Source organism: Oncorhynchus mykiss, chromosome 16 (assembly GCF_057628025.1).
Source record: "Oncorhynchus mykiss isolate SJ-2025 chromosome 16, ASM5762802v1, whole genome shotgun sequence".
Classification (NCBI taxonomy): domain Eukaryota; kingdom Metazoa; phylum Chordata; class Actinopteri; order Salmoniformes; family Salmonidae; genus Oncorhynchus; species Oncorhynchus mykiss.
Window position 1 is genome coordinate 80,521,836 of NC_143037.1, and position 22,519 is coordinate 80,544,354.

Sequence of the window (22,519 nt, forward strand, 5' to 3'; positions counted from 1 at the left end):
CCTAGCTCCCAACCCTGAACTAACATTAGCTCCTAACCCTAGCTCCTAACCTTAACCTAATCCTAGCTCCTACCTTAGCTCCTAACCCTAGATCTAACCCTAGCTCCTAACCCTAGAACTAACCCTAGCTCCTAACCCTAGCTCCTAACCCTAGCTCCTAACCCTAGAACTAACCCTAGCTCCTAACCCTAGAACTAACCCCAGCTCCTAACCCTAGCTCCTAACCCTAGAACTAACCCTATCTCCTAACCCTAGCTCCTAACCCTAGAACGAACCCTAGCTCCTAACTCTAGCTCCTAACCATAGAACTAACCCTAGCTCCTAACCCTAGCTCCTAACCCTAGAACTAACCCTAGCTCCTAACCCTAGCTCCTAACCCTAGAACTAACCCTAGCTCCTAACCCTAGCTCCTTACCCTAGCTCCTAACCCTAGAACTAACCCTAGCTCCTAACCCTAGCTCCTAACCTTAACCTAATCCTAGCTCCTAACCCTAGCTCCTAACACTAGCTCCTAACCATAGAACAAACCCTAGCTCCTAACCCTAGAACTAACCCTAGCTCCTAACCCTAGCTCCTAACCCTAGCTCCTAACCCTAGCTCCTAACCCTAGCTCCTAACCCTAGCTCCTAACCTTAACCTAATCCTAGCTCCTAACCCTAGCTCCTAACCCTAGCTCCCAACACTAGCTCCTAACCATAGAACTAACCCTAGCTCCTAACCCTAGCTCCCAACCCTAGCCCCTAACCCTAGAACTAACCCTAGCTCCTAACCCTAGCTCCTAACCCTAGAACTAACCCTAGCTCCTAACCCTAGAACTAACCCTAGCTCCTAACCCTACCTCCTAACCCTAGAACTAACCCTAGATCCTAACCCTAGAACTAACCCTAGCTCCTAACCCTAGAACTAACCCTAGCTCCTAACCCTAGATCCTAACCCTAGAACTAACCCTAGCTCCTAACCCTAGAACTAACCCTAGCTCCTAACTCTAGCTCCTAACCCTAGCTCCTAACCCTAGAACTAACCCTGGCTCCTAACCCTTGCTCCTAACCCTAGAACTAACCCTAGCTCCTAACCCTAGCTCCTAACCTTAACCTAATCCTAGCTCCTAACCCTAGCTCCTAACACTAGCTCCTAACCCTAGAACTAACCCTAGCTCCTAACCCTAGCTCCTAACCTTAACCTAATCCTAGCTCCTAACCCTAGCTCCTAACACTAGCTCCTAACCATAGAACTAACCCTAGCTCCTAACACTAGCTCCTAACCATAGAACTAACCCTAGCTCCTAACCCTAGCTCCTAACCCTAGAACTAACCCTAGCTCCTAACCCTAGAACTAACCCTAGCTCCTAACCCTAGAACTAACCCTAGCTCCTAACCCTACCTCCTAACCCTAGAACTAACCCTAGATCCTAACCCTAGAACTAACCCTAGCTCTTAACCCTAGAACTAACCCTAGCTCCTAACCCTAGCTCCTAACCCTAGAACTAACCCTAGCTCCTAACCCTAGAACTAACCCTAGCTCCTAACTCTAGCTCCTAACCCTAGCTCCTAACCCTAGAACTAACCCTGGCTCCTAACCCTTGCTCCTAACCCTAGAACTAACCCTAGCTCCTAACCCTAGCTCCTAACCTTAACCTAATCCTAGCTCCTAACCCTAGCTCCTAACACTAGCTCCTAACCCTAGAACTAACCCTAGCTCCTAACCCTAGCTCCTAACCTTAACCTAATCCTAGCTCCTAACCCTAGCTCCTAACACTAGCTCCTAACCATATAACTAACCCTAGCTCCTAACACTAACATCCTTAACATCATCCTAACACTAATTATAACCCTATAAATAGCATTTGACCTTGTGGGGACTAGAAAATGTCCCCAGTTGGTCACATTTTTGTTCCTTTACTATTCTTGTGGGGACTTCTGGTCAGTTTTATCTAACTCTGACTGTTGCGAACTGCTGCTGACTGTTGCTAACTGCTGCTGACTGCTAACTGTTGCTAACTGCTGCTGACTGCTAACTGCTGTTGACTACTGCTGACTGCTAACTGCTGTTGACTGTTGCTGACTGCTAACTGCTGTTGACTGCTGCTGACTGCTAACTGCTGCTGACTGCTAACTGCTGTTGACTGCTGCTGACTGCTAACTGTTGTTGACTGTTGCTGACTGCTAACTGCTGTTGACTGCTGCTGACGACTGCTGCTGACTACTAACTGCTGTTGACTGCTGCTGACTGCTAACTGCTGTTGACTGCTGCTGACTGCTAACTGCTGTTTACTGCTGACTGCTAACTACTGCTGACTGCTAACTGCTGTTGACTGCTGCTGACTGCTAACTGCTGTTGACTGTCGCTGACTGTTAACTGCTGTTGACTGCTGCTGACTGCTAACTGCTGCTGACTGCTAACGGCTGCTGACTGCTGCTGACTGCTGCTAACTGCTGCTGACTGCTGCTGACTGCTGCTGCCTACAGACTGTGACTGCTGACTGCTGCTAACTGCTGCTGACTGCTGCTGACTGCAGACTGTGACTGCTGACTGCTGCTAACTGCTGCTGAGTGCTGCTGACTGCTGCTGCCTACAGAATGTGACTGCTGACTGCTGCTAACTGCTGCTGACTGCTGCTGACTGCTCCTGCCTACAGACTGTGACTGCTGACTGTGACTGCTGACTTTTGACTTTTGCCTGCTGACTCTGATACCACTCAGGTCACATAGATAGGGAGATAGATAGAGGGGGAGAGAGAGACGATAATATCCCCTCACTCCACACAGAGACACCAGCCACACCCTGTGTTCACCCTTCAGCCCTACAGACACCGATATCACAGCACAGCCCCCCCCCCCTAACCCCCCTGCTCTGAACCTAACACCAGATTCTTCTACTGTTATAATGTTTTGTGCAGGAGCAGTGTTTCACTCACAGAACAGGTCTATCTGTAGTTAGTATGATCTGGCTCAGCTCTGCTCCGTACACTGGTATGTTCATAACATTATGGGGAAACACTTTATCAAGCAGCTAAAGAAGAAATGTGGAGGAACTGCCATGCTGTTGTATACTGTTAAACGTGACAGGATAATCGAGACAAAGTTTTATAGAGTGATTTGTGAAGAGGCTAACCATGTAACTGATTAACTGTGTTGCAACTCCAGTAATATTGTATGTGTTACGTTCTGCTTCTGTTAACTACTGATGTCCCGTTTAAGGATGGAGCGCCCTTGGTCATGTGCATACTGTAGTATACTCCACTATTTCCTGTTTTGGTCATGTGCATACTGTAGTAACTCCACTATTTCCTGTCTTGGGCATGTGCATACTGTAGTATACTCCACTATTTCCTGTTTTGGTCATGTGCATACTGTAGTAACTCCACTATTTCCTGTTTTGGTCATGTGCATACTGTAGTATACTCCACTATTTCCTGTCTTGGTCATGTGCATACTGTAGTATACTCCACTAGTTCCTGTCTTGGTCATGTGCATACTGTAGTAACTCCACTATTTCCTGTTTTGGTCATGTGCATACTGTAGTATACTCCACTATTTCCTGTTTTGGTCATGTGCATACTGTAGTAACTCCACTATTTCCTGTCTTGGGCATGTGCATACTGTAGTAACTCCACTATTTCCTGTCTTGGGCATGTGCATACTGTAGTATACTCCACTATTTCCTGTCTTGGGCATGTGCATACTGTAGTAACTCCACTATTTCCTGTCTTGGGCATGTGCATACTGTAGTATACTCCACTATTTCCTGTTTTGGTCATGTGCATACTGTAGTAACTCCACTATTTCCTGTCTTGGGCATGTGCATACTGTAGTATACTCCACTATTCCACTATCCCAGAAGTCTACCATCGAGGTTCAGTGGAGCTCTCCAGGTCCATTGAAACTTTTTTTTATTTCACCTTTCTTGAACTAGGTAGGCCAGATCACCTTTATTGAACTAGGTAGGCCAGATCACCTTTATTGAACTAGGTAGGCCAGATCACCTTTATTGAACTAGATAGGCCAGTTGAGAACAAGTTCTCATTTACAACTGTGACCTGGCCAAGATAAAGCATAGCAGTTCGACACAAACAACAACACAGAGTTACACATAAACAAACGTACAGTCAATATCACAATGGAAAAATCAATGTACAGTGTGTGCAAATGTAGAAGAGTAGGGAGGTAAGGCAATAAATAGGCCATAGAGGCAAAATAATTACAATTTAGCAATTAACACTGGAGTGATAGATGTGCAGATGATGAATGTGCAAGTAGAGATACTAGCGTGCAAAAGATAAAGAGCTGATGCTTAAAGTTAGAGAGGGAGATATAAGACTCCAGCTTCAGTGATTTTTTTCAATTTGTTCCAGTCATTGGCAGCAGAGAACTGGAAGGAAAGGCGGGTAAAGGAGGTGTTGGCTTCGGGGATGACCAGTGACATATACCTGCTGGAGCGCGTGCTACAGGTGGGTGTTGCAATGGTGACCAGTGAGATATACCTGCTGGAGCGCGTGCTACAGGTGGGTGTTGCAATGGTGACCAGTGAGCTGAGATAAAGCGGGGCTTTACCTAGCAAAGTGTTGTAGATGACCTGGAGCCAGTGGGTTTGGAGACGAATATGTAGCGAGGGCCAGCCAATGAGAGCATACAGGTTGCACTGGTGGGTAGTATATGGGGCTTTGGTGAAAAAAAAACGGATTGCACTGTGATAGACTGTATCCAGTTTGCTGATTAGAGTGTTGGAGGCTATTTTGTAAATGACATCGCCGAAATCATGGATCGGTAGGATAGTCAGTTTTACGAGGGTATGTTTGAAAGCATGAGTGAAGGAGGCTTTGTTGTGAAATAGGAAGCCGATTCTAGATTTAATTTTGGAATGGAGATGTTTGATGTGAGTCTGGAAGGAGAGTTTACAGTCTAACCAGACACCTAGGTATTTGTAGTTGTCCACATAAGTCAGAACCGTCAAGAGTAGTGATGCTAGACGGGCGGACAGGTGCTGGTAGTGATCGGTTGAAGAGCATGCATTTAGTTTTACTTGCATTTAAAAGCAGTTGGAGGCCACGGAAGGAGAGTTGTATGGCATTGAAGCTCGTTTGGAGGTTAGTTAACACAGTGTCCAAAGAAGGGCCAGAAGTATACAGAATGGTGTCGTTTGCGTAAAGGTGGATCAGAAAATCACCAGCAGCGAGAGCGACATCATTGATATATACAGAGAAAAGAGTCGGCCCAAGATTTGAACCCTGTGGCACCCCCATAGAGACTGCCAGAGGTCCGGACAACAGGCTCTCCGATTTGACATACCGAACTCTATCTGAGAAGTAGTTGGTGAACCAGGTGAGGCAATCATTTGAGAAACCAAGGCTATTGAGTCTGCCGATAAGAATGCGATGATTGACAGAGTCGAAAGCCTTGGCCAGGTCGATGAAGACGGCTGCACAGTACTGTCTCTTATCGATGGCGGTTATGATATTGTTTAGGAACTTGAGTGTGGCTGAGGTGCACCCATGACCAGCTCGGAAACCAGATTGAATAGTGGAGAAGGTACGGTGGGATTCGAAATGGTTGATGATCTGTTTGTTAACTTGGCTTTCGAAGATTTTAGAAAGGCAGGGCAGGATGGATATCGGTCTATAACAGTTTGGGTCTAGAGTGTCTCCCCCTTTGCAGAGGGGGATGACCGTGGCAGCTTTCCAATCGTTGGGGATCTCAGATAATACAACAGAGAGGTTGAACAGGCTAGTAATAGGGGTTGCAACAATTAGGAATTAGTGCTACAGGATGCAAATGTCTGTTTGAAAAACGTAGCCTTAGCTTTCCTAACTGACTGAGTATATTGGTTCCTGACTTCTCTGAAAAAAATATATAAATAATAAATTATATGCATATCGCGGGGGCTATTCGATGCTAAAGCAGAACGCCAGGCGATGAGGCAGTGATCGCTGAGAACGCTGAAGTGTATTTAGAGGGCAAGTTGGTCAGGATTATATCTAACAGGGTGCCCATGGTTACGGATTTAGGGTAGTACCTGGTAGGTTCCTTAATAATTTGTGTGAGATTGAGAGCATCTAGCTTAGATTGTAGGATGGCCGGGGTGTTAAGCATATCCCAGTTTAGGCCACCCAACAGCACGAGCTCTGAAGATAAATAGGGGGCAATCAGTTCACATATGGTGTCCAGGGCACAGCAAGGGGCTGAAGGGGGTCTATGACAAGTGGCAACAGTGAGAGACTTGTTTCTGGAAAGGTGTATTTTTAAAAGTAGAAGATTGAATTGTTTGGGCACAGACCTGGATAGTATGACAGAACTCTGCAGGCTATCTCTGCAGTAAATTGCAACAATGGTAGAATAGCTCTACCATTGAGGCACAGTGGAGCTCTCCAGGGCCATTGAATAGCTCTACCATTGAGGCACAGTGGAGCTCTCCAGGCCCATTGAATAGCTCTACCATTGAGGCACAGTGGAGCCCTCCAGGGCCATTGAATAGCTCCAACATTGAGGCACAGTGGAGCTCTCCAGGCGGGCAGGGAGAGAGGAGAGGTAGGCACTAGGACCTATGGGCAGCCTAACGGGAGGGTGGGAGTATCTATGGGACTCCTCTGTAACTTTCAGAACAATTTTTCCCAAAGAGAGTGGGAGGCTTTAAAAAGAGGACGTCGGATTGGGAGTTTGGGATAATTCTGACGGAGAGGACAGTGAGAAGTTGAATATATCACTCTTTGGTTCACTGAAGGAGGAGAGAGGGAGCGAGGGAGAGAGGGACCAAGGGAGAGCATAGACGGAGGTAAGAGCACACGCAAAGTTTTCCTGTGCTGTTCACGGTGTCTCTGTGTTTCTCTGTGTGCGTGTGTGCGTGTGTGCGTGTGTGCATGTGTGCGTGTGCGTGTGTGTGTGTGTGTGTGTGTGTGTGTGTAATATCATGTCTGTTCTGCCCATACCTGTCATTAAGCGAAATTTGATCCTTCGAGTTTCATTTGTAGCAAACAGAAGCTAAATAGGAGGTCCCACAGCACTGCCAACCAGAGGTAACTAATCACTGTCTAAAGTACAGGAGAGTAAAATACTGTGTTTCTATCTTTAGAACAGAGGTTCAACAGAACATGACTTGGAACTGTGACAGACAGGGTTTTCAGGTGAATGGTTGTGTAGATGTAAGTGTATATAGTTGGAACTATGACAGACAGGGTTTTCAGGTGAATGGTTGTGCAGATGTAAGTGTATATAGTTGGAACTATGACAGACAGGGTTTTCAGGTGAATGGTTGTGTAGATGTAAATGTATATAGTTGGAACTATGACAGACAGGGTTTTCAGGTGAATGGTTGTGCAGATGTAAATGTATATAGTTGTAGTGATCCTGTTCTCTATGCTGTGACCCTGTGTTAGTTAAACAGTCAGTCTGTTACCTGTTAGAAAGAGGTGGGAGAGGGGGAAGGTAGGAGAGGAGATGGATGGAGGGGGTAGGGAGGGAGGTAGGGAGGGAGGGAGGGAGGGAGGTGGGAGAGTGGGAAGGGAGGAGAGGGGATGGAGGGAGGGACAGAGGTAGGGTGGTGGGAGGGAGAAGAGAGAGGGGGATAGAATAGGGAAAGGAGAGAGGGTAGGGGGGAGTGGAGGGGAGTTCCAACTTCAATGGGAGCAAGTTCAGTGTTGAGAAAACCCAAGCAACCTCAGGTTACGCAAACTCTCTCTTTCTCTCACTCCTTTGTCTCTCCTCTCTTAAACTCAAATTCAAGCTGCTTTATTGGCATGAAAATCATTGTGTCAATATTGCCAAAATAACAATTTATAAAATATACATCGTAATAAAAGAATACATGATAATAATTATTCAAAAATAACTATGCAATTTAAATAACAACAATAGAATGGTAACAGTCAATAGTATAAATAGATAAATGTAATAAATTATGGGGACAATAAAAGCCTAAACAAGGAAAATGAACATGCTACTATTATGACTACGATAATAAATGCTACCACTAGCAGCATTTATACCTGTAATGTGTATATATATATATATATATATATATATATATATATATCTACTAGCTACTAAAACTATAACTAACAAACGGTCATCATCACCATTATGTCAGTACTACAACTGTCATCATCATTACTACTACTTCTACCACCGCTATCATTAAACTACTACCCAAACACTACCCATACCACCATCAGCCCTACTACCCATACCACTACCCATACCACCATCAGCCCTACTATCCATACCACTACCCATACCAACATCAGCCCTACTACCCATACCACTACCCATACCACCATCAGTCCTACTATCCATACCACTACCCATACCACTACCCATACCACCATCAGCTCTACTACCCATACCACTACCCATACCACTACCCTACCACTACCCATACCACCATCAGCCCTACTATCCATACCACTACCCGTACCACTACCCATACCACCATCAGCTCTACTACCCATACCACTACCCATACCACTACCCATACCACTACCCATACCACTACCCATACCACCATCAGCCCTACTACCCATACCACCATCAGCCCTACTATCCATACCACTACCCATACCACCATCAGCCCTACTACCCATACCACTACCCATACCACCATCAGCCCTACTACCCATACCACTACCCATACTACTACCCATACCACCATCAGCTCTACTACCCATACCACTACCCATACCACTACCCATACCACCATCAGCCCTACTACCCATACCACCATTAGCTCTACTACCCATACCACTACCCATACCACTACCCATACCACCATCAGCCCTACTATCCATACCACTACCCATACCACTACCCATACCACCATCAGTCCTACTACCCATACCACTACCCATACCACTACCCATACCACTACCCATACCACTACCCATACCACCATCAGCCCTACTATCCATACCACTACCCATACCACTACCCATACCACTACCCATACCACTACCCATATTACTACCCATACCACCATCAGCTCTACTACCCATACCACTACCCATACCACTACCCATACCACCATCAGCTCTACTATCCATACCACTACCCATACCACTACCCATACCACCATCAGCCCTACTACCCATACCACCATTAGCTCTACTACCCATACCACTACCCATACCACTACCCATACCACCATCAGCCCTACTATCCATACCACTACCCATACCACTACCCATACCACCATCAGTCCTACTACCCATACCACTACCCATACCACTACCCATACCACTACCCATACCACTACCCATACCACCATCAGCCCTACTATCCATACCACTACCCATACCACTACCCATACCACTACCCATACCACTACGATTTGGAGTAATAATAATAATAATAATAATAATAAAAATAATAAAAATAATAATAATAATAATAATAATAAAAATAATAATAATAATTTAAAAAAATAATAATAATAATAATGATATTTTTTTTAAATAATAATAATAATAATAATAATAATAATAATAATTAAAATAATAAAAAATAATAATAAATTAATAATAATAATAATGATAATTAAAAAATAATAATAATAAATAAAAAAATAATTATAACTATAAATATTATAATAAGAAGAAGAATAAGAATAGTAATTATAATAATAATTATAATAAAAATAATACTAATAATTGTATTATAATAAGAATTATTATTACAATTATAATTAAAATAATAATAATAATATGGGTATAAAAAGTATTAAAAATCAAAATAATAATAATTATTATTATTATAATTACACTTACTTTTTAGTCATTTGGACACTCTTATCCAAAGCAATTTAGAGAAGCAATTATGATTAAGTGCCTTGCTCAAGGGCATATTGATAGATTTTTCACCTCGTCGGCTCAGGAATTCATCCAATAATAACAAGTAAGTTACTGATTACTATGCAGTAACCATGTATTTTTATGTCTGTTTTATGTTGGTATTTGTATTCTCTGTTTAGGGCCAGATAGCCATTTAGTCGGCTTTGAGTTTTGTTTAGTTTTTCCAATGTTGTAAATATGAGTCATTTGATTGGTTCATGATTTTGTTTATTTGAATTCTTTATTTTGAATCAGTCCTGGTGTTAGCTTGGTTGGTGAGGTCCAACACCAGCTGACTGAGAAGGCTCATTTCTGGGCTGAGCTCTTGGGTCTGAAGTGATTTAGATTGGAGACTTTGGACTTGAATTTACAGTGCATTCGGAAAGTTTTCAGACCTTGAATTTTTCCACATTTTGAAGCCTTATTCTAAAATGGATTGAATCATTTTTCCCCTTCATCAATCTACACACAATACCCCATAATGACAAAGCAAAAACAGGTTTTTAGAAATGTTTGCTAATTTATATATTTTTTTGTTGAAATATCACATTTACATAAGTATTCAGACCTTTTACTCAGTGCTTTGTTGAAGCACCTTTGGCAGCGATTACAGCCTGGAGTCTTCTAGCATATGATGCTACAAGCTTGCCACACCTGCATTTGGGGAGTTTCTCCCATTCTTCTCTGCAGATCCTGTCGAGCTCTGTCAGCTTGGACGGAGAATGTTGCTGAACAGCTATTTTCAGTTCTGTCCAGAGATGTTCAATCGGGTTCAAGTCCAGGCTCTGGCTGGGCCACTCAAGGACACTCAGAGACTTGTCCCGAAGCCACTCCTAAATTGTCTTGGCCTGCCACTGAAAAAAAGCACTAGTAAGCCAGTGACTCAGCCACCGTAACAGGGTCAGAGGCAGATAATCCCAGTGGAGAGAGGGGAGCCGGCCATGCAGACACAGCAAGGGCGTTTCGTCATTCCAGTGCCTTTCCGTTCACCTTCACACCCCTGGGCCACACTCAATCATAGAGATTAGCCTTCAGTAAAGGTTGAGACAGAGTCTGCGTCTCTCACATGGATAGCCAGACCATTCCATAAAAATTTAGCAATATAAGACAAATCCCTGCCTCCAGCTGTTTGCTTAGATATTCTAGGGACAATAAGGAGGCCTGCATATTGTGACCATTGCGAATGTGTAGGTAGGTACGGCAGGACAAAATAGGAGAGAGATTCAACAGCAAACCCATGTAATGCTTTGTTGGTTAGCAGTAAAACCTTGAAATCAGCCCTAACCTAAGCCTTAACAGGAAGATAATGTAGAGAGGCTAGCACTGGAGTAAAAGTATACTTTTTTGTGGTCCTAGTCAAGATTCTAGCAGCTGTGTTTAACACTAACTGAAGTGTACTTAGTGCTTTATCCGGGTAGCCGGAGAGTAGAGCATTGCCGTAGTCTAATCTAGAAGTGACAAAAGCATTGATTAGCTTTTCTGCATTTTTTTACAGAAAGTTTCAGATTTTTGCAATGTTACGAAGATGGAAAAAAAGCTGTCCTTGAAATATTCTTGATATGTTCATCTAAAGGGTGATCAGGGTCCAGAGTAACGCCAAGGTCCTTCAGTTTTATTTGAGACAACTGTACAACCATCAATATACATGTTCAGATCCAACAGCAGATCCCTTTATTTCTTGGGACTTGGGAACCAGCCTCTCTGTTTTATCCGAGTTTAAAAGTTAAACATTTGCCACCATCCACTTCCTTATGTCTGAAACACAGGCTTCCAGGGATGGCAATTTTGGGGCTTCACCATGTTTCGTCGAAATGTACAGCTGTGTGTCGTCCGCATAGCAGTGAAAGTTAACATTGTGTGTTACTAATGACATCACCAAGAGGTACAATATATAGTGGTCCTAAAACGAAACCTTGAGGAACATCGACACTTACAATTGATGTGTCAGAGGACAAACCATCCACAGAGACGAACTGATATCTCTCTGACAGAGAAGATCAAAACCAGGCCAGAACTTGTCCCTGTAGACCAATTAGGGTTTCCAATCTCTCCAAAAGAGAGATCAAAAGCAGCACTAAGGTCTTGGAGCACGAGGACAGATGCAGAGTCTTGGTCTGACACCATTTAAAGGTGACTTACCACCTTCACGAGTGCAGTTTCAGTGCTATGATTGGGTCTAAAACCAGTCTGAAGTGTTTCGTATACATTATTTGTCTTCAGGAAGGCAGTGAGCTTTTAAAAATAACAAATTGAGAGAAATGGAAGATTCAATATATTACTGCCACTTTTAGTGCATTTGGTACACATCCGGAGGATAGAAAAACGTTTATTGTGTTCATCATAGGAGGGCCAATTACAGGAAGTAGCTCTTTCTGTAGTTTAATTGGAATAGGTTCCGGTTGGAAGGTTTAGAGGCCATGACTATTTTCATAAATGTGTCAATAGATCGAGGATTACAAATCTAGAGTGTCTCCATTGATCCTAGGTCCTGGCAGTTCTGTGCAGACTCCGGACAACTGAGCTTTGGAGAAACATTCAGGTTCAAAGAGAAGCCCGTAATATAATTTTTAATGATCATGATCTTTTTGGCGAAGTTTATGAATTCATCACTGCTGAGGTAAAAGCCATCCTCTCTTGGGGAATGCTGCTTTTTTGTTAGCTTTGTGAAAGTATCAAAAATAAATGTAGAATTGTTCTCATTCTCCTCAATTAGGTTGGAAAATTCGGATGAACGAGCAGCAGTGAGGGCTCTTCAATACGGCACGGTACTGTCAGTCCAAGCTAGTCGGAAGTCTTCCAGTTTGGTGTAGCGCCATCTCCATTACAATTTTCTGTAAGTTTACTTCAGGGCTTGGTTATTTTCTGTGTACCACGGAGCTTATTTCTTGTGACAAATATGTTTTTGTTTTTGGGGGTGCGACTGCATCTAGGGTATTACACAAGATTAAATTGAGTTCCTCAGTTAGGTGGTTAACTGATGTTTGTACTCTGACGTCCTTAGGTAGGCGGGGGAGTCTGGAAGGGCATCTAGGAATCTGTAGGTTGTCCAAGAATATATAGCACGGCTTTTGATAATCCTTGGTTGAGGTCTATGTAGATACATTTGTGTGATTGCACACATAATAAGATGGTGGTCCGATAGTCCAGGATTATGAAGAAAAATATTTAGATCCACAATATTTATTCCACGGGACAAAACTATATCCAGGGTGTGACTGTGGCAATGAGTAGGTCAAAAGACATGTTTGGAAGAAAAAAACACTGACTCGCCTTTTGGGTCTGTGGATTTTGTCATGTGAATATTGAAGTCACCAAAAATTATAATACTATCTGCCATGACTACAAGGTCCGATAGGAATTCAGGGAACTGAATGAGTAATGCTGTATATGGCCCAGGAGGCCTGTAAACAGTAGCTATAAAAAAGGATTGAGTAGGCTGCATAGATTTCATGACTTGAAGCTCAAAATACAAAAACGCGGTCGTCATTTTTGGGGGGTAAATAAAAATGTGCTGTCGTAAATGTTAGCAACACCTCCACCTTTGCGGGAGGCACAGGATATGGTCACTAGTGTAACCAGCAGGAGAGGCCTCATTTAGAACAGTAAATGCATTAGGCTTAAGCCATGTTTCAGTCAGGCCAATCACATCAAGATTATGATCAGTGATTAGTTCATTGACTATGACTGCATTGGAAGTGAGGGTCTAACATTAAGTAGCCCTATTTTGAGATGTGAGATATCACAATCTCTTTCAATAATGACAGGAATGGAGGAGGTCTTTATTCCAGTGAGATTGCTAAGGCGAACACCTACATGTTTAGTTTTGCCCAACCTAGATTGAGGCACAGACACAGTCTCAATGGGGATAGCTGAGCTGACTACACTGACTGTGCTAGTGGCAGACTCCACTAAGCTGGCAGGCTGGCTAACAGCCTGCTGCCTGGCCTGCACCCTATCTCATTGTGGAGCTAGAGGAGTTAGAGTCCTGTCTATGTTCATAAATAAGATGAGAGCACCCCTCCAGCTAGGATGGAGTCCGTTCACTCCTCAGCAGGCCAGGCTTGGTCCTTTTTGTGGGTGAGTCCCAAAAAAAGGTACAATTATCTACACATTCTATCTTTTGGGAGGGTAGGAAACAGTTTTCAACCAGCGATTGAGTTGTGAGACTCTGCTGTAGAGCTCATCACTCCCCCTAACCGAGCTAACGGTGGGAGGCTTCGGTGGCTCAGACCCTGTAAAGGGTGGAGGAGAGACCAGAGAAGACTCGGCCTCTGACTACGACTCGGCGTCTCAGACCCTGTAAAGGGTGGAGGAGAGACCAGAGAAGACTCGGCCTCTGACTACGACTCAAGACTCGGCCACTGACTACGACTCGGCGTCTCAGACCCTGTAAAGGGTGGAGGAGAGACCAGAGAAGACTCGGCCTCTGACTACGACTCGGCGTCTCAGACCCTGTAAAGGGTGGAGGAGAGACCAGAGAAGACTCGGCCTCTGACTATGACTCGGCGTCTCAGACCCTGTAAAGGGTGGAGGAGAGACCAGAGAAGACTCGGTGCATAATGGAGAGAACCGTTGAAACTTTCAGTCGTCTGAATGAGAGACACCGGTTAAGCAGACTGTATATCTTTCCAGAAGCCTTGAGAAAATTGTCCGGCTGCAGGGGGATGGTATAGTGGTATAGTGTTAATATTACTACTACTACTATTACTTTTCGGCTGGTGGAGGTCCTGAAGAACAATATTTAACTTTTGAAAAATGTTAATCTATATTTTTCATAGCTTTCATAGCTTTAATGCAAGTAAACTTATATCAGTTTTACCTCATTTCTACCAGCATGTTAAATGTGCAACCAGAGGGGAAAAAAACTCTTGACCACCATTACTCCACACAGAGAGACGCGAAGGAAGGTCTCCCTTCTCCCTCCATTTGGCAAGTCTGACCTTAACTCTATCCTCTTGATTGTTGCTTACAAAAACTGAAGGAGAGCGGGTGGGAGGTAAAGCCCTCTACAACCTCTGCATTAAGGTGAGGAACATTAGAAGCTAGTTCCCAGTACCAAAAAGGTCAGGTGGAGGGATCTACATGGAGCCACTAACAGCTTGTTGGGTCAACCCAGGAGTCAGACAAGGGTGTCCTTTCTGTCATGAATGAAACTGTGCATAATTTTTTTACCCTTATTTTACCAGGTAAGTTGACTGAGAACACGTTCTCATTTACAGCAACGACCTGGGGAATAGTTACAGTGGAGAGGGGATGAAGGGGCGGCAGGGTAGCCTAGTGGTTAGAGTGTAGAGGTGGCAGGTAGCCTAGTGGTTAGAGTGTAGAGGTGGCAGGTAGCCTAGTGGTTAGAGTGTAGAGGTGGCAGGTAGTCTAGCGGTTAGAGTGTAGAGGTGGCAGGTAGCCTAGTGGTTAGAGTGTAGAGGTGGCAGGTAGCCTAGTGGTTAGAGTGTAGAGGTGGCAGGTAGCCTAGTGGTTAGAGTGTAGAGGTGGCAGGTAGCCTAGTGGTTAGAGTGTAGAGGTGGCAGGTAGCCTAGTGGTTAGAGTGTAGAGGTGGCAGGTAGCCTAGTGGTTAGAGTGTAGAGGTGGCAGGTAGCCTAGTGGTTAGAGTGTAGAGGTGGCAGGTAGCCTAGTGGTTAGAGTGTAGAGGTGGCAGGTAGCCTAGTGGTTAGAGTGTAGAGGTGGCAGGTAGCCTAGTGGTTAGAGTGTAGAGGTGGCAGGTAGCCTAGTGGTTAGAGTGTAGAGGTGGCAGGTAGCCTAGTGGTTAGAGTGTAGAGGTGGCAGGTAGCCTGGTGGTTAGAGTGTAGAGGTGGCAGGTAGCCTAGTGGTTAGAGTGTAGAGGTGGCAGAGTAGCCTAGTGGTTAGAGTGTAGAGGAGGTAGGGTAGCCTAGTGGTTAGAGTGTAGAGGAGGTAGGGTAGCCTAGTGGTTAGAGTGTAGAGGTGGCAGGTAGCCTAGTGGTTAGAGTGTAGAGGTGGCAGGTAGCCTAGTGGTTAGAGTGTAGAGGTGGCAGGTAGCCTAGTGGTTAGAGTGTAGAGGTGGCACGTAGCCTAGTGGTTAGAGTGTAGAGGTGGCAGGTAGCCTAGTGGTTAGAGTGTAGAGGTGGCAGGTAGCCTAGTGGTTAGAGTGTAGAGGTGGCAGGTAGCCTAGTGGTTAGAGTGTAGAGGTGGCAGGTAGCCTAGTGGTTAGAGTGTAGAGGTGGCAGGTAGCCTAGTGGTTAGAGTGTAGAGGTGGCAGGTAGCCTAGTGGTTAGAGTGTAGAGGTGGCAGGTAGCCTAGTGGTTAGAGTGTAGAGGTGGCAGGTAGCCTGGTGGTTAGAGTGTAGAGGTGGCAGGTAGCCTAGTGGTTAGAGTGTAGAGGTGGCAGGTAGCCTAGTGGTTAGAGTGTAGAGGTGGCAGGTAGCCTAGTGGTTAGAGTGTAGAGGTGGCAGGTAGCCTAGTGGTTAGAGTTTAGAGGTGGCAGGTAGCCTAGTGGTTAGAGCGTTGGACCAAAAGATTGCAAGATTGAATACCCGAGCTGACAAGGTAAAAATCTATCATTCTGCCCCTGAACAGGCAGTTAACCCACTGATCCTAGGCCGTCATTGTCAATAAGAATTTGTTCTTAACTGACTTGCCTGGTTAAATAAAGGTAAAAAAGTATATAATATAAAAAAAATGAATGAGCCAATTGGAAGCTGGGGATGATTAGGTGACAATGATGGTATGAGGGTCAGGACACCAGGGTTAACAGCCCTATTATTACGATAAGTGCCATGGGATCTTTAGTGACCACAGAGAGTCAGGACATCCGTTTAACATCCTAGCCGAAAGACAGCACCCTACACAGGTGTCATGAACCGTCTCGAAGTCCGTAACAAAAAGGAAGACAATGTGGAGATTAGGAATAACAAAAATGTATTTATTAACTGAAGTAACGTAAATACAATAAACAATGGTGTGTGTAGTCAGTAGTGTGAGTGGTTGTGTGCATAGATGTGATAATGGTGTGTGTAGTCAGTAGTCAGTAGTGTGAGTGGTTGTGTGCATAGATGTGATAATGGTGTGTGTAGTCAGTAATCAGTAGTGTGAGTGGTTGCGTGCATAGATGTGATAATGGTGTGTGTAGTCAGTAGACAGTAGTGTGAGTGGTTGTGTGCATAGATGTGATAAGGGTGTTTGTAGTCAGTAGTCAGTGGTGTGAGTGGTTGTGTGCATAGATGTGATAATGGTGTGTGTAGTCAGTAGTCAGTAGTGTGAGTGGTTGCGTGCATAGATGTAATAATGGTGTGTGTAGTCAGTAGTCAGTAGTGTGAGTGGTTGTGTGCATAGATGTGATAATGGGGGGTGTAGTCAGTAATCAGTAGTGTAAGTGAGTGGTTGTGTGCATAGATGCGATAATGAGGGGTGTTGAAAGGTGCCAAAGCAAACAAACAAAACGGACACAACCAAAATCCAACAGTGTGTCTGCATGGAGAGTCTCCTCAATGAATGGGAAAAAGGTGTATTTATCCCGGGACACACCCGAGCCCAGGTGTGTCCCATTTCGCTGACGACCCTCCCAGCTCCGCCCACCGACATCCTATTTAGGAAAACGAGCAAAAAGAAAGAATTCGGCAAACAGAGTGGGAGGGGTGTCACACAGGGCATTGTTCCCAATCACTACCCTGGGGCATTGGGATATTTTAGACTAGAGGAAAGAGTGCCTCCTACTGGCCCTCAAACACCACTTCCAGAAGCATCTGGTCCATTGACCAACCCTGCTTTGCTTCAGAAGCAAGCCAGCAGTGTGATGCAAGGTGGAATGCTGCTGGTTAATGCCATTAATGTCATTAGGTGTTGAAATGTCTATGTGAGAGGTTGGGGGTGGAGCTCAATGCTGGGATGTTAATAATGGGGTACAGGTATTCGAATAAGTAATGTCTCTGTTGAAATGTCTATGTGAGAGGTTGGGGGTGGAGCTTAATGCTGGGATGTTAATAATGGGGTACAGGTATTCGAATAAGTAATGTCTCTGTTGAAATGTCTATGTGAGAGGTTGGGGGTAGAGCTTAATGCTGGGATGTTAATAATGGGGTACAGGTATTCGAATAAGGAAAAAGCCAAATGTTGAAGTTTTTGCTTGGTCAGGCAAAGTTGTCTATTTGGCTAAGAAGGAGGAACAGGGTCAAAGGTAGAGGGGATAACAGACAATTATTTAATGGGATGGTCTCTGCGCACCTTGGGGTGGAATTTGAGTTCTGTGGGAAAAAAAGTGTGGAGATGTTTAAGAAGATATGGTCGGGGAGGCTGTACAGCAGGGGAAGATGGGTTGTACATTGGTAGAAGTGGGGAGGTTTTGGTTATTTTAATGTGATGTTGTTTTGTATCGTAGGGTAGAGGGCAAGCTGAGTATGCAGCACAGGATGTTTGTTTTGTAAAGGAGGGTGGGGGGTTTTAATAAAATGAGGAGGTATCATTAAAGAAAGACAAAAAGTCCCAAAGTAATTCTCTCTCTCTCTCTCTCTCTCATTACACAACCATCAGAGATCCAACACTTCACGGTGTGTGTCTGAATTCATGACCATGTTAGTAGGGTGGGGTGTGCGTGCGTGCGTGCGTGCTAAACACGGACCTAATGCCTGCCCCACCTCCAACCAGGGAATTCCTCACACGCTTCTGACAGGACAGGAATGTTACCGCCATGAACATGTACTGTATACACACACACACACACACACACACACACACACACACACACACACACACACACACAGACACACATTCACACACACACACAGACACACACACACACACACACACACACACAGACACACATTCACACAAACAGAGAAAAGAGCGGGAGAGAGCAAAAGTCACTCTCCGCTGTCATCAACATGTTTTCCCAGAGATGAATTATAGCCATGTTACACAGTGCCATCCGGTTTGTCACCAAAGCCCCTTATACTACCCGCCATTGCGACCTGTATGCTCCCATTGGCTGGTCCTCGCTACATATTCGTCGCCAGACCCACTGGCTCCAGGTCAACTATAAGTCTTTGCTAGGTAAAGCTCCGACTTATCTCAGTTCACTGGTCACGATAACAACACCCACCTGTAGCACGCGCTCCAGCAGGTATATCTCACTGGTCATCCCCAAAACCAACCTCCTTTTGCCGCCTTTCCTTCCAGTTCTCTGCTGACTGGAACGAACTGCAAAAACCACTGAAGTTGGAGACTTTAATCTCCCTCACTAACTTCAAGCATCAGCTGTCAGAGCAGCTAACCGATCACTGCAGCTGTACATAGTCCATCGGTAAATAGCCCACCCAATCTACGTACCCATCCCCAATCAGTTTTTCTTTTATTTACTTTTCTGCTTTACTTGCACATCATCATCTGCACATCTATCACTCCAGTGTTAATGCTAAATTGTAATTACTTCGCCACAATTGCCTATTTATTGCCTTACCTCCTTACTTAATTTGCACACACTGTATATAGACTTTTCTATTGTGTTCTTGACTGTACGTTTGTGCAACTCTGTGTTGTTGTTTATGTCACACTGCTTTGCTTTATCTTGGCCAGGTCGCAGTTGTAAATGATAACTTGTTCTCAAACTGGCCTTCCTGGTTAAATAAAGGTGATCTGGCCTACCTGGTTAAATAAAGGTGATCTGGCCTACCTGGTTAAATAAAGGTGATCTGGCCTACCTGGTTAAATAAAGGTGATCTGGCCTACCTGGTTAAATAAAGCTGATCTGGTCTACCTGGTTAAATAATTTTACCTTTATTTAACTAGGCAAGTCAGTTAAGAACAAATTCTTATTTTCAATGACGGCCTAGGAACAGTGGGTTAACTGCCTGTTCAGGGGCAGAACGACAGATTTGTACCTTGTCAGCTCGGGGGTTTGAACTTGCAACCTTCCGGTTACTAGTCCAACACACTAGGCTACCCTGGTCTACCTGGTTAAATAAAGGTGATCTGGCCTACCTGGTTAAATAAGGCTGATCTGGTCTACCTGGTTAAATAAGGCTGATCTGGCCTACCTGGTTAAATAAGGCTGATCTGGCCTACCTGGTTAAATAAAGGTGATCTGGCCTACCTGGTTAAATAAGGCTGATCTGGTCTACCTGGTTAAATAAAGGTGATCTGGTCTACCTGGTTAAATAAAGGTGATCTGGCCTACCTGATTAAATAAAGGTGATCTGGCCTACCTGGTTAAAAAAAGGTGATCTGGCCTACCTGGTTAAATAAAGGTGATCTGGCCTACCTGGTTAAATAAGGCTGATCTGGTCTACCTGGTTAAATAAAGGTGATCTGGTCTACCTGGTTAAATAAAGGTGATCTGGCCTACCTGGTTAAATAAAGGTGATCTGGCCTACCTGGTTAAATAAAGGTGATCTGGCCTACCTGGTTAAATAAGGCTGATCTGGCCTTCCTGGTTAAATAAAGGTGATCTGGCCTACCTGGTTAAATAAAGGTGATCTGGCCTACCTGGGTAAATAAAGGTGATCTGGCCTACCTGGGTAAATAAAGGTGATCTGGCCTACCTGGTTAAATAAGGCTGATCTGGTCTACCTGATTAAATAAGGCTGATCTGGCCTACCTGGTTAAATAAGGCTGATCTGGCCTACCTGGTTAAATAAGGCTGATCTGGCCTACCTGGTTAAATAAGGCTGATCTGGCCTACCTAGTTAAATAAAGGTGATCTGGCCTACCTGGTTAAATAAGGATGATCTGGCCTACCTGGTTAAATAAGGCTGATCTGGCCTACCTGGTTAAATAAAGGTGATCTGGCCTACCTGGGTAAATAAGGCTGATCTGGTCTACCTGGTTAAATAAAGGTGATCTGGCCTACCTGGGTAAATAAGGCTGATCTGGTCTACCTGGTTAAATAAAGGTGATCTGGCCTACCTGGGTAAATAAGGCTGATCTGGTCTACCTTGTTAAATAAAGGTGATCTGGCCTACCTGGGTAAATAAGGCTGATCTGGCCTACCTGGGTAAATAAAGGTGATCTGGTCTACCTGGTTAAATAAAGGTGATCTGGCCTACCTGGTTAAATAAAGGTGATCTGGCCTACCTGGTTAAATAAAGGTGATCTGGTCTACCTGGTTAAATAAAGGTGATCTGGCCTACCTGGGTAAATAAAGGTGAACTGGCCTACCTGGGTAAATAAAGGTGATCTGGTCTACCTGGTTAAATAAAGGTGATCTGGCCTACCTGGGTAAATAAGGCTGATCTGGCCTACCTGGTTAAATAAAGGTGATCTGGCCTACCTGGTTAAATAAAGGTGATCTGGCCTACCTGGGTAAATAAAGGTGATCTGGCCTACCTGGGTAAATAAAGGTGATCTGGCCTACCTGGGTAAATAAAGGTGATCTGGCCTACCTGGGTAAATAAAGGTGATCTGGCCTACCTGGGTAAATAAAGGTGATCTGGTCTACCTGGGTAAATAAAGGTGATCTGGCCTACCTGGTTAAATAAGGCTGATCTGGTCTACCTGGTTAAATAAAGGTGATCTGGCCTACCTGGGTAAATAAAGCTGATCTGGTCTACCTGGTTAAATAAAGGTGATCTGGCCTACCTGGGTAAATAAAGGTGATCTGGCCTACCTGGGTAAATAAAGGTGATCTGGCCTACCTGGTTAAATAAAGGAGATCTGGCCTACCTGGTTAAATAAAGGTGATCTGGCCTACCTGGGTAAATAAAGGTGAAATAAATAAAGAATACCTGGTTAAATAAAGGTGATCTGGTCTACCTGGGTAAATAAATGTGAAATAAATAAAGAATACCTGGGTAAATAAAGGTGATCTGGTCTACCTGGTTAAATAAAGGTGATCTGGTCTACCTGGTTAAATAAGGCTGATCTGGCCTACCTGGGTAAATAAGGCTGATCTGGTCGACCTGGGTAAATAAAGGTGAAATAAATAAAGAATACCTGGGTAAATAAAGGTGAAATAAATAAAGAATTCCTGGGTAAATAAAGGTGATCTGGCCTACCTGGTTAAATAAGGCTGATCTGGTCTACCTGGTTAAATAAAGGTGATCTGGCCTACCTGGTTAAATAAAGGTGATCTGGCCTACCTGGGTAAATAAGTCTGATCTGGTCTACCTGGGTAAATAAAGGTGAAATAAATAAAGAATACCTGTGTAAATAAAGGTGATCTGGCCTACCTGGGTAAATAAAGGTGAAATAAATAAAGAATACCTGGTTAAATAAAGGTGATCTGGTCTACCTGGTTAAATAAAGGTGATCTGGTCTACCTGGTTAAATAAGGCTGATCTGGCCTACCTGGGTAAATAAGGCTGATCTGGTCTACCTGGGTAAATAAAGGTGAAATAAATAAAGAATACCTGGGTAAATAAAGGTGAAATAAATAAAGAATACCTGGGTAAATAAAGGTGATCTGGCCTACCTGGTTAAATAAGGCTGATCTGGTCTACCTGGTTAAATAAAGGTGATCTGGCCTACCTGGTTAAATAAAGGTGATCTGGCCTACCTGGGTAAATAAGGCTGATCTGGTCTACCTGGGTAAATAAAGGTGAAATAAAGAAAGAATACCTGGGTAAATAAAGGTGATCTGGCCTACCTGGGTAAATAAAGGTGAAATAAATAAAGAATACCTGGGTAAATAAAGGTGATCTGGCCTACCTGGGTAAATAAAGGTGAAATAAATAAAGAATACCTGGGTAAATAAAGGTGAAATAAATAAAGAAGTCTGATCTCAGCCTTGGGAACAGTTTTTTTTCTA

At 44.1% G+C, this 22,519-nt stretch overlaps 1 protein-coding gene across 1 annotated transcript in view; it reads left to right on the forward strand.

Annotated features, from left to right (window-relative positions):
• The first annotated feature begins 6,577 nt into the window (after positions 1-6,577).
• LOC110515522 (nerve growth factor-like) overlaps positions 6,578-22,519 on the forward strand; it is a 98,948-nt gene continuing 83,006 nt past the window's right edge. Inside the window, exon 1 of the mRNA XM_036947836.2 lies at positions 6,578-6,765. The gene's annotated coding sequence lies outside the window, so the exon portion shown is untranslated. The remainder of the gene's footprint in view (positions 6,766-22,519) is intronic.